We start from the raw sequence: 13,809 nt of genomic DNA, 5'->3' as shown, positions 1-13,809 counted from the left end.
TTTAAATAAGAGTAATTTTAAGAACCAAAAAATATAAAAATTTAAAGAATTTAATTGATAGCACTCGTTTTCCTAAATTCCTTTATAATTAATTTATCATATACATTAATACAATATTTACGGTTTGTCCTGTGCAACTTTCTCTCTTCAAAAAGCTTTTTCCGTATCAACGCTGTTTCAATTGAATAATCTTCGTTAATAAATATTCCGGAGCCTTTAAGTTTGTTCGCATTTTTTAGTATTTTTATCTTATCTTTATAGTCAAGTAGTTTTATCACAATTGTTCTTGGCTTATTTAAATCAGGTTTACCTGTCCGATGGGCTCTTTCTATATTTACTCCAGTTACATTAAGTTTCTTTTCTAGTAAGTTTAGTATTTTAGTTTCAGAATCATCCCAACTTTCTGAATCGTTTTCCAAAATTCCTTCGAAACGTATACTCGACCACTTCGAAACGTATACTCGACCACTGTTTGAAACTGGTCAATTATCAGACCTGAAAAGACTGAGGCACAGCTCTTTCCAGCAAATTCAAAGTTCTGTTTCTCCAAAAGAAGATCCACTGTCCTGCCTTAAATATAAGTCGCAATGCAGATAATTAACTCCTTAAGCCTTGTATATATATTGTATTTTGATAAACAGTTGATATTATAAATGAATTTGAATACCTTTAGAGTCTAGATAAGGTCCATAATTATCATGAGGTAGGATCAATCCCGCAAACTCTTTACTCAGGGGAGCCATCCTTCTCTTGGTTCGATTGAAAGCACTCCGTCCTGGCGCATTCGTCGTGATGAATAAAGCATTCAAATCATTTGTACGGAAATGATGAATTGCTGTACACAAAATAGATATTTAAATTAGAAGAAACATAACTGTATTGATAGATCGCAATAAGAAGGCTATACCAGTTTCAATTACTTTAGTGTATCGTGGATTTTCATCTAGTCCACCATCAACACTGAAGACAACCACTGAGCATACGTTGTCAATGATGAATGTTTTCCAGATCAAATAGCAACATAAGTGGGACCGGAATAGAAAACTGCGTCAGATTTTCCAAGTATATCTGGTTTGATTGTAATACCTGCGTAGACGGACGGGATGAGTTTTTGCTTTGCAGCGATAACCCAATCATGATCAGGAAGAGAAACTCGATATATGCATCAATATAAGAACTTGTTTCTTGGCAGCGGTGATTCCAATAGGGATTCGAGCTTTGTTGTCTTGACTAATAAAGCACACATCCTTAGGGCCCAAAAAAGAGCAAACTTCTTCCACATTCTTTATAGTTGCTGTACAAAATGGACCATCCACGTGACTTGAATGAAGGTCATTTTGAGCCCGCATCAACTTAACTGGAACCATGTGGACGTGTCTCTTTCCTGTAAGCGAATCGCTCCGTTTTGGCAGCAAACCAGTATATAAAGCACTTCTGCTATGATTGTAACCTCTCTTTTAGAGCTCGACACCAAGCACATCCAACGATTTGAGGCTCTTTAAAAGTAATTAAAAAATAATCAGTGAATATGTTAAGAGGCTGAAATGTTATATTGAGACCTAATATAGTCCATTAGAATTATTTATTATCTAAAGTTGTACTCTCACCTTATACACTTCAGATTGTCTTTTCTCGTGGGAAGCAGGTCCATGTTCAGCAAGTTGAATGATGACACGCAATATCTCAGATTGTTCTCAACAGTAGGGCAACCGATTCCGTCACGTACTTTAAGAGCTTTTTTTACTGCCGGGTGGTTAGCAAACACCTATAGTACCGAAAGAACTATACAAACAAGTTAATGCTCATTTTCTACAATACTATTATGGTAACTTATTATTATATGATGCGATAAATATTACCTTTTTCATGACAGTTTTCTTTTCAGCCTTTGATTTTTGCTTTGACTTCATATTGCCAATCAACTTGTTTAGATTACTCGTAAGCTCCTGGACATTGGCTTTCTTTTTTTAATGGTTTCTTCCTCAGCATCGATCCATAACCCATTTCTTTTTCTGCTCTTCATAGCAACTATTTCTTTATTCAAAACAACGATCTCTGCTTTGATTGTGTCTTGAGCATGAGTCTTGGCCTTCTTTGTCTAAATTTGAACTGTGCTCAGTATGTCGTATCGAGAGGCATCTGACGTGGTATCAACGACATCTATTGGCTCAATAAATTGATCTGAAAAAAGCTGGAACTCTAAAGAGGAAGAAATAGCATGTGAAGGAACAAATCGTTTGGTTGTTTGATTGGCCCAAAATGACATTAAAGAATCTTTTTGTTTCAAGACCATTGAGATATTCTTTTGGATCAAAGTCTTTACTTGAACCTCCAAATCCTGCTTTTCCTTGATCTCATTCCATATATTATGGACTTTTTTTTGACTATCGGCTTTTTTCTCGAACGGATGAGCATTATAGTAAGATTTTATGAGCGAATTTAGAAGACTATTTTTATCCATCTTTTAATATACAGACAACAATGATCTTAGACACTTTTGCCACACATTGAAAAAATAATGCTTTATGTAATGCATGACGTCCTTTATGAATGGCCCCTTATCAGTTTTTCTTATTTTCAAGTGCAAGTATTATATATACATGAAAACACGTATGGTAAAAGTAAAAAGAATTAAATACAAAGGGCGAAGTCACTTTATTTCGTCCGACTCTTTATTTGGTAAAAAGTAGTGGTTCTATATGTGATTTTTAGTGGCTCTATTTATGATTTTTAGTGGCTTTATATATGATTTAGTATCCCGTCAACAACTAGTGATAATAAATTATTAACATTATCACAAAATAGATTAAGGGTATACTTTTTATATTCGGTCCTTAAAAATATATGATTAATATATAAAATGCTTCAAATAATTATTTTTAAGAATAACGTAGTTAAACAATTTTTTTTTGTAATCTGTTGTAAAAATATAATTTAAATCGTTTTCACCCATCTAAACTAAGCTGTTGCATCCCGGAATTAAACGGTAAATTTAAGCGAGATTAACGAAGCGAAAAGAAGCTTAAAAAAAACTAAGAATTTATCGTTTTGGAAGACATTCGCTTACTTTTTAATTTACCGTTACCATCTCGTTATAACGATAAATTAAAAAATCTAATCTCGCTTCATTTCGAGACAAAACGAGACTTTATCCAAAAACCTCTAATTCTTTTGCTGAACCAAATTTAATGAAAAATAACATTTTTTTAAAAAAATTAAAACATTTTTTTCTCGCAAAATATTAGCTTATGCTTTAGCTAATCAATAATCATTGTTTGTCTACAAAGTTTTTTAGTTTTAAGTGAGAAAGTTCTTTAAAAATGGCTTCTCGAATAAAAATTTGTATTCCTAATGGTATAGTTTTGAATTTAATATTAATTTGTTTTTATATTATATAATTATATGTTTATATGATTATAATTTCACATTATAATGTATATATTATATACTTATATAATTATAATTTCAGATTATAATGTAATGTTGTGGCTGTTACGGAAATAATTTCCTCTGGACAATAACTTCTAACAATCACACAGTGAATCGTTTCATACAATCTAGCTGGACAAAAATATTTTGTTCACGAACTCCATTGTTCTTGTCATGAAAGGTTGAAATAAATAATATTTTGTTGTTTTATTGAATAATTAACTTGGTTTAATTAACTTAGAAGTTTTTTTTTGCGGAGGAAAGGGGAAAAACCCTCGCCTACAACCCCCTCCATTCTCCCTCATTGCAACAACCACTGGTGTAATAAAAAAGATGAAGTAAAAAAGAAAAAAACATATTTATGAAACAAGGATACAATAAATTTATATTTAGTAATCAGAAAACTCGTCGTTTATATCCACTAAACACAAATCACTTGAATCTTCAGATGACTTATCATTTGATTTATCGGACAAGTTACAATTTCCTATTCCTGGAGCCGGAGCAATTAAATTCAAAACCTCTTATGGCAATTTATTTGCTTCTTTTTGCCGGCAGTTCTCTAAGTGAATTGATAACAGGGTCAGATGTTATTAAGAGCATATTCAGCAAATCCATATTTGTAGAAATACTTGACTTTTTCCTAGTATGATGTTCTCGACATCTCCTACAATCTTTATTTTGTGCTTCTTGAGATTCTTCTGAGAGCTGGCCAATCGGAAGAATACACGACTTCATAACTTCCGTGCTATGCATTAAAATTTTATGCACTGTAACAGGCATGTAATACCACGAATATAAATGTAAATATAAAGTCCTAGTTTCAAAACAAAGTTTTTAAAATTTGACACAATCAATGTCATGGCTAGAAGATAGCGTTCTTAATAAAACACTAAACTTTTTAATTAATTTGATGTCTAATCCTGCAATCTCTCCGATCTTTTCTGGATTTAAAAAAAACCTGCGAGCTGTGTTGCCATCATTTGTATTGCCATAATAAGGTTTCGGTCTATCCACAATAAGTCCCATTTGTTTTCTAGACTTTGTTTAATCACTTCCAAACGTTCTCTGATACGACATTTATCCTCATTGCCTCTAACTTGCCACTTTTTAATGTTTAAACGGTAGCTAATGTGTAGCAAGTATTCAAAAGTACGTATCCAAGTATGCAAGGTAGACAGACCAAAATTGTAATTTTCTTTTTTATCAACCAGACCTTTTAATTCACCATTCATCATTTTTGGGGTAGCACCACAAGTACAACATTTTTGTGTAGAGGCCGTATCGGTTAAAGCATTGCATACTTTTCCTTCAAAAACGCAAACACAAACAGAAACTCATCATTAGCATCGGAGTTCTCAAATTTCTGTTTATAGGTATTGTGATCAGAACTTCCATTTGCTTATTAATGTAAGCGACAAATTAGAGGATGCATTTTTGCGAAATTAACTTATTAAACGTTCAGTTGTTATATTCAATTTGGCTTGAAGTTTAATTTCAGCTCGTGTTTCTGAGATAGAAATAAATTCTTCTGGATGGTTACACAACCTTTTGAATTTACATAAAGTATAATAAGACGGAAACACTTCATGCCCTGCTTTCATTGACTTTCTTGTTTGTTTATAAGAATGGCTTGTAGACTTGGAATCTACATAATAAGCAAATGTCTCATCGCTACTCAACTGCCTGCTACCACAAATAACATCAGTAGATTTTCTTCGCTCTAAGGTTTCTGTACTTTCTCTAATAGAAGTAGCTACATTTCTTTGACCCGACAAACGATGTATTTCAGCAGATGTTGTTAACTCATTGGCACTCCGCGATTTCAAGAAGTCTTCAACTCTACGTCTATGGTTTTTAAAGATGAGTCTTCAAAGTTTTTTTTTGGCCTACCTTGAGGCCGACTTCCTTCAGATGTTGTGGAAGCACAGGACCGATGAAAATTTATTTAGTTCTAAATTATTGTCCTCTAACCAACTTTTATTTTTATTTTAAAAGTGATTCATATTTCTATTGGCTGCATTCCACTTTTGCGCAAATTTAGCAGATATGCTTGCCATTTTTAACTGTATTTATTTTTCGAATCATTAGTAGCATTTTCTGTAGTATAGCCTTTCAAAATAAAGTCACACAAAAGAGAATTTCGTTCTTCCTTTGTATGTTTTTTCCATTCTTTAAATAACTCCAATTTTGTAATAGAATACACTCGGTCTGAAAAAAATTAAATAAAAATGAAACGGGCAGACGTGGCAGCCAAATTTTTATTTTTAGAAGCCTTATTGTTGTGGTTATAATATATAAAAAAATCAGCGTGGATATATTTGAATAAAATTAGTTACACGCTTCGAAAATTAAAAAACGAAAAAGAAATTGCATTTTTAACATAGTTTTTTTCAATCTATAGAATACCATTTATGCCAATTATTTTAAATAAGTTTTCGATAAAATACAAAGTAAATACCCTCTAATGTAGAGGGTATCTAAACTCATCACAGCAGAGTTAATTATTATTCACAATAAATTAGTTATACGTTATTGTTACACAGCAAAAGTGCAACTATTTTTTTTTGCAAAAATATGTTTATCTTTAAGTGACACTTAAGCGCTGATGGTTTAACACTTAAAAACGCGTCAACTAATTATAATTTTGAATTTTTCTCTAGGGAGTATTCAGTAATATCATGGGAACATCTACTAATTGATTCCTTAAACTGACTTTTGTCCAGCTAGAGTCAATTCACTGCTATTCGTTCAGAAAAACAATTAGCAATTTTGGAATAAGTAACTCCCTTAGAATTACACGGAAAATGATTGCTAAGAGACTAACGACGCACGAGGAATTCTCCTCTAAAAGGCGTAGTGCTAAACTTAATAGAAGTTGAAATAACAACACGAGAAGACTACACACAGTTAATATAATAGTTAGTAGTAACTATTTAATATATAGATATAGAAATAAATATCAAAAAAATGTTAAAGCAAAAAATGTTCTCTTTTTTATAATAAATAATAAAGAAAAAACATTACATCTTATATTATATACAGGGAGCGGGAAAAGTTCCCGTACAAAAATATAAACAGCAAAAAACAGCAAAAGTTCCTTGTTCAAGACGAGAAACAAATAACACTTTAATTTAAAACAAAATAATACTAAAAAATTCTAAAAGAATACGAAGGAATACAAAAGAATACTAAAAACACACTTTATACTTTAAATTTTAAATTATACTTTTGTACGGGAACTTTTTTTGCACCCTGTATATATATATATATATATATATATATATATATATATATATATATATATATATATATATATATATATATATATATATATATATATATATATATATATATATATATATATATATATATATATATATATATATATATATATATATATATATATATATATATATATATATATATATATATATATATATATATTTATATATATATATATATATATATATATATATATATATATATTTATATATATACATATAATACATATATCATCATAATACATATAATACATACATAGACATATAGAATAACATAAAAACATATAATATAAATTATAGACATATAAATGTTTATTTATTGATCATCTAGTAGAAGGTGCAACGGGTACTGATGCTGATCGTACTGATGTTGATTTTTTCATAAAATAAAGTTTACCAAAATCGAATTACAATAAACTTGACTGAAAATTTCGAAAAATCATAGAAATTTAGAGAATAAAACTATTTCGTTTCTACTTGGTTTAATTTCGGAATTTCTCGCCGTTTAACGAGTCTCGTCTCGCCTGATTTTTCAACAATAAAATTTTTCCCGTTACCGCTATTTTTTCTTGTTCTAATTTTAAATGATTTCTCGTTACCGTTACCGTTTCAAATAATTCCGAGTTACAACAGCTTAATTTAAACTATCCCAATCTTAAAGAACAAACACGTTGTTTAGGTAATGATAAGTTCTTTAATGTAACAATTAAAATTTTGGTTAAATTCTTTATTTAATTTATTTAAAGCGACTTAAGTGTGTCAATTTATTTCGTTCACAAACGCAATTAATCTTTTGCAAATTTTTCTAATTTCTTACTTCTTTAAATGATAAAAGTCGATAAAAGACGTGACAAGTAAAGCAAATGCAGCAAAGAAAACTTGTTTAATGTCGTTACGGAGCATGCAAAGCTACAAACTTGTAAAGAAATTTCAGAAACCGCAATTTTTTTATAATTAAAAATAATATTAAAAAATAAAATTCCATGCTGAAGCAATAAATCAAGCCGCATCAAAAGTTTCTACATAGGTTTTTTATGTGCTTTTGCTTAGGTTATTTATGTGTTTTTTGTTAATGTACTTATTTTAAGAGCAAAGGAATGACCAGCTTAATAACACGCTATGATGCTTGGTACAACTTGGACAAGAAGTGTTACCCAAAGAATGCATTGCCGAAAAAAGGTATTTTGGAAAAAGGTGTACAAAATTTATATCAAATAGAAAATGCAAAAACAAAGGATTCATTAACGATAACTTTTAGTTCAAATGAACAAAAATTGACACTGGAAATTATTTTTAAATTATCTTATTTTATTGATGAAGCTAATGCTTTTGTCAGTAAGGTTATATTTATTTATGTGTTGACTTGTATTTATAATAGTGGTAAATGTATTTTTATTGAATACTTTTTAGATGCCGCAGCAAAATTTTATTTCACACGCGGAAAATGAATGGCAGACAATATAGTTTTTTTCTGATTACATCTAAATGCTGAACGTAACGTTCTTTGGACCAGTCAATTATAGACAAAAGAAGTCCACAAATGGAAGGAATTGAAAAATGAGACACTTGATTACCAGCGTTTGCAAAACTGCTTAAAGTTGTTGAGGACAATGTTTTCACAGAAGAAATAATTAAAAACGGTTTTAAGGGAACCGGAATACATCCTTTTATTGTTATGAATGTACACATGGATCATATTTTCCATCTGAAGCATCAATTTCAAATATCTATTAAAAATTTAAATCTATGTATTAAAGATTTTTATTTTTACAGGCATTTTTGAAAATGAAAAAAAAGGAATTTTGTATTTATAAACATTTTCTAAAATTAAAAAAAACTAAAAGTAATCTTGATTAGCAACAATACCACAATAACAAGTTAGCCATAGAGAAGTCACTCAAAGACAAGTTTAGCTCACTAAAAAGCGGCAAGAGACAGTTGCACTACTGTTGTGATATAAAGAAGATACAGTGTTAACAATTTGGAAAGGTAGGTTTTTATTAAAGTAAAGTTTATCAAAGAAAAGATTCCAGTTGCAGCTGTCAAAAGCTTTTTCAGCATCTAGTAAACATAAGTAAATTGTTGTTGTTGTAATGTCTAATCGTTTCACTTAAAACAAATTCAGCATGCATGGTCGAACTCTTGTTATTAAAACCAAATAAAGGGGATGCGTTTCTTTTATCTCAGGACTGATGAGTATTAGTATTAAAGTATTCTGAAAGTTTTGTAATAAGGTATTCTGAAAGTTTTGTAAATATTGGAATAATGCTGATTGTTTGGATCGGTGAGTAATTTTTTATACAATTTGACTAGCGGTATAATAGTTAAAGATGACATAGATGCAAGGGTCCATCCACGATTAATTGCGAAGTGAAAAAATTTCTTATCCATTGCGTTAGTGCATCACACTGGGGATGTTTTAAATGTTCTGCAGATATATTGAAATGATCCTTGCATTTATTTAATTTTAGGCAAGAAATCACTAATTTTTAATTTCATCAATAACTTTTATTTCATCAGTATTATAAAAGGGTGGAATTTGACAATAAGCAGAGTTATAAATTTTTCTTTCTGTGTTTAATGATTTTTTACGTATAGTAGTAAATTCTTCGCTTGATTTTTTACCCTTTTTATTGCTTAAAGTTTTGGAGTTGAATCCCTTTTTATACACTTTAAAATATTCCAAGAGTTTTTTGGGTTATAATTTTTTAGTTTTTCAATATGTATGTATTGTTGATATCGGATATTGATTTAGGCTGTTTTGACGGCTCTGCGGAAATTCTTCCGATTGAATAGGCAGCGAATAAAGATAGAATAAAGGTCGTTTCTTTTACGGATCCCGTCTCATTATGTAAATTTTTTTTTTCTTCCAACTAGTTCTAGGCCCTAGAAGGCAGATTTTATTTTATATATATATATTTTTTTATTTTTTTATATTTTTTTTTTATTTGTTATGTTACTTTTATATATATATAATTTTTTTAATTATTTAATTGCGTCATTAAGTCATTAAGTAACTCTATGTGACTTTATAATACGGATAACGGTTTTTTTTATTTTTATTTTATTTTGCTAATTTTATAATCTTGATTTGTTTTGATTTTATTTTTATTGTTAAGTTTAAAAGTTGATACTTTTTGCTCTTTTTTTTTTTAGTTTTTAGAAAAAATAAAACAAAAAAAAACAATAAAAAGAAAGAAAGTCAAGAAAAGCGTGATCACTAAGGGTGAAATGCAAAAAGCGAGCTTGAGTGAAGTTCGACTTGAACTTTACATCGTAACCAATAGCGACAGAGTATAGGTTTTCCCCCTAAAAAATACTCTGCCGCTATTGGTTACAATGTAAAGTTCAAGTTGAACTTGACTCAAGTTCGCTTCTTGCATTCCATCCTAAAACTTCTTGCATTCCACCCTAAAACTTAACCTTTAACTTGTAACTCTGTTACAAGTTAAAGGTTAAGTGATTGGAATTTGCCAGACTGATTGCATTATTAATTGAGTATATTTTATGAAAGTTTTCAGTCTCATTTAATCTTTTACGTTCGTTATATTTTATGGTCCAAATGTATTTTATTTCTTGTTTAATGTTTTCCACAATTTTTTTGGTGTTACAATTTTGTTTTCTTTCATTTTCATGTTTCTCGCTCTCCATTATTCTGTAGTAGTAATATTTGTAAGAGTTGTGATAATTTCTGCACTCTTGGTTTCCAATGTTAAATTGTCGATATCGGTTAAAAGAACAGTACGTACTATAATAAAAAGTTGATTTGGTTACAGTTTTTTAAACACTATTTTAAGTTTGCTCCACACTGTATTTGCTATCCTGCAGGAGGTAAAGGGTTGTACATTGTTTCTTGTTGACCACAAGTCCTACAGAGTGGGCTACCTCGTCCTCTATGTTTCTCAAAAGCCTTAACTTTCCCATTGTTGGGAGGCTATTTTGCAACATTCTCCATTAAGTATTTTGGCTCGGTCCTTGGGCATAAGAGTTAAAGGATCACTGCCATATAGTTTTCTAAATAGCTGGCTTTTGAAAGCTTTTGAATTTTTAACTCCCAGTTTGTTTGCGAATGTTGCTATCGCTGTTTAAAAGTAATTGGTATATATTGCTAGACAATTTGTTCGTTAATAAGAATAGATTGCTACTTCTTTTTAGGTCTCACTATGTAATTAAGGAATTGTGGTTTATCCTCCTCCGGCTAGTTGCCATACAAAGGCCACATTACCAAGGCCCGCAAAGACAAGTTCAGCTCATTAAAGAGCATCATATCCCGCTACGCAGACCAAGAGTAAGTGATTTTGAGAAGAACGAAGGTATTAGAGTAAAAGTCAGAAGAATTCGAGTTAGAAAGATAGCATAGAGAAAGCGGACAGATCTTCACTATGTAGGTCTCACTATGTACTTTATGTTAACTGTTTTGTAAATATTTTCTAAATTAAGCAACAAAGTCCATATTTAAGATAATAGGCACTTTATATACATTTATGCTTGTGATTTTTCAAAAACATTAAAAGTGAAAATTCATTTTTTTAAATAGTCAATCACCTAAAAGCATTATTTATATATTTATTTAAAAAAGATGGGTTCTTTTATAAAAAAATAATAGTAGCATAAAAAATTCTACTTACGCAGAATACAATACTACATATTTATATCATTATGGAAATGTGATGATTTTAGCTGTATTAATTTCAACTTCTCTTTTAAGATGCTAAATAAAATTGTGTGAGGACTTATTTAATAAGTCCTCACACAATTTTATTATGCTTTAAAACTTTTTAAATTAGTGGTGTAGTGGTAAAGCGCTCACTTAGTAAGCGAGAAGTTCCGAGTTTGATCCCTTCACGTACCGCGCTCAACTTGTTCATCAAGACTCTTTTTTTAGAAATAAGGAGTTAATAGAGGATTGTAACCACAATAAGAAAAGGTGGCCTTCTTGACTGTAGTGACCCTCTCGGCTTTGGAGAGATAAATAATGTTAAAAAAAAATCTACTAAAATCACTTAAACCTTATTAAAGTTATTTAAGGTTAGGTATGATATACCCCTAAGGTTAAGTATGATATACCCCTATGGTTAGGTATGATATACCCCTTATTTATTATTTATTTATATATACCCCTTTTTTTATATATACCCCTTTATTTATTAGTTATTTATATATTTATTTATATATACCCCTATTATTTATTTATATATACCCCTTATTTATTAGTTATTTAAGGTTAGGTATGATATACCCCTAAGGTTAAGTATGATATACCCCTAAGGTTAGGTATGATATACCCCTAAGGTTAGGTATGATACACCCCAAGAAATATAATTTGATGAATTAACAAACATCAGATTTTAGTAAGCACATTAAGCCTAAAAAACATCTTATCAGCATGTAAAAGACGTCGTGACCCCTAGAAAATGTTTTAAAGACGTTCACGAATGTCAACTTAGGTTCAAAACTTCACTCTTGTTGATTTATTTTTAATATATATATATATATATATATATATATATATATATATATATATATATATATATATATATATATATACACACATGTATATATTAAAAATAAATCAACGAGAGCGAAGTTTTAAACCATCACAATTTAAAATTTGTCTAATTATATTTTAGTATTGGAAAGATATAACCATGTAAAGTTTTCACCCCCCCAACCTTATTTGGGTCATGTTTTTCCCACTAGAATACTAGATAAAGTATAGAAAACATATCAATCTAACTGTAAAAAAACACTTTTGCAGTTAGCTTGATGTGTTTTTATATATATTTGAAATATAAATTTTTTTTTCATAAAATTTAAAATTCGATTTGATTTGCGAATATATAGGCAAATGTATTCAAAGTTCGATGTTTCATTATTATATATATATATATATATATATATATATATATATATATATATATATATATATATATATATATATATATATATATATATATATATATATATATATATATATATATATATATATATATATATATATATATATATATATATATATATATATATATATATATATATATATACAGAAGAAGAAAAAAATAGAAAAAATCCTAAAAAAAAAAAGTTTAGAAAGTTCTTAAAACAGAAGATGAAGAAATAAAAAAAGAAATAGATTGTTTTATGGGTGGGTAAAGAAAAGGTATATTTAAAAATGTTATTATGGGGGAGAGATAATAAGGTTAACTATCCCTATATATAGCAAAAAATCTATTATCTGCCACTGCTTCATATGTTTATTCAAAGAGTACTTCGGAGGCAGGTAAAATTTTAGATGAAAAAAAAGCTAAGTTGTTGTCCACAATTGAAGAGCATTTTTTTTTTATTCATATTTTAAAAATATATAAGTTTTTGTTTACCAGCCATATATAAAGTTTGGATTTAATTTTTTTTACTTACATAATTGATTTATTCAAACAAAATCATATCGTATTCAGTTAAATGTTCTTTCGCGGTGCTTCGTGATAAAACCGTAGCGACTTATGGGACGTATGGGAGGCAACAGAAGACGTATGGAAGGACCTTAATGAACTCAAAATCACAAACTCTGACCGAGACATACTTCCGGTACAACTCTAGAAGAGCCAGAGACGTTTGTAGAGATGGAGGAGTGTTTACATATGAAAAAATTGTTATAAAGCGTACGAAACTTCAGAAAAATATTTAAATAACCCTAATTTAAAACAGATTTGAAACGTTATTGAATTAAGAAGTAAAGAAATATGGAATTAGCAACATAAGTAGTTGTATCAACATCATAAAGTCTATTGACTTTTCTCATTCAATGAATTAATCAAATAGAAATGATGGAATTTTTATTTATGAGGATTTTAATTTCCCCGCAATTAAGAGCACTTAACCATAGTATTGCTCAGCAGAGGATTATATGTCACAAATTAACTAGTAAATCTGATAGGCCTAGCTTCGTACATCAAAATGTGAAGCAATCAATGTTTCAAAATAACATTGGGGATGAGACAAATGTGCTTGGTTATAATTGTGAATAAAAATAGAGGTTAAACTTGTACACCTTCCACCACACGAAGCGTCGCACTCCTACAAAAAAAAAAAAAAAGAA

This window comes from Hydra vulgaris, chromosome 13, assembly GCF_038396675.1.
Source record: "Hydra vulgaris chromosome 13, alternate assembly HydraT2T_AEP".
Taxonomy (NCBI): domain Eukaryota; kingdom Metazoa; phylum Cnidaria; class Hydrozoa; order Anthoathecata; family Hydridae; genus Hydra; species Hydra vulgaris.
This window is presented reverse-complemented; position numbering follows the sequence as displayed.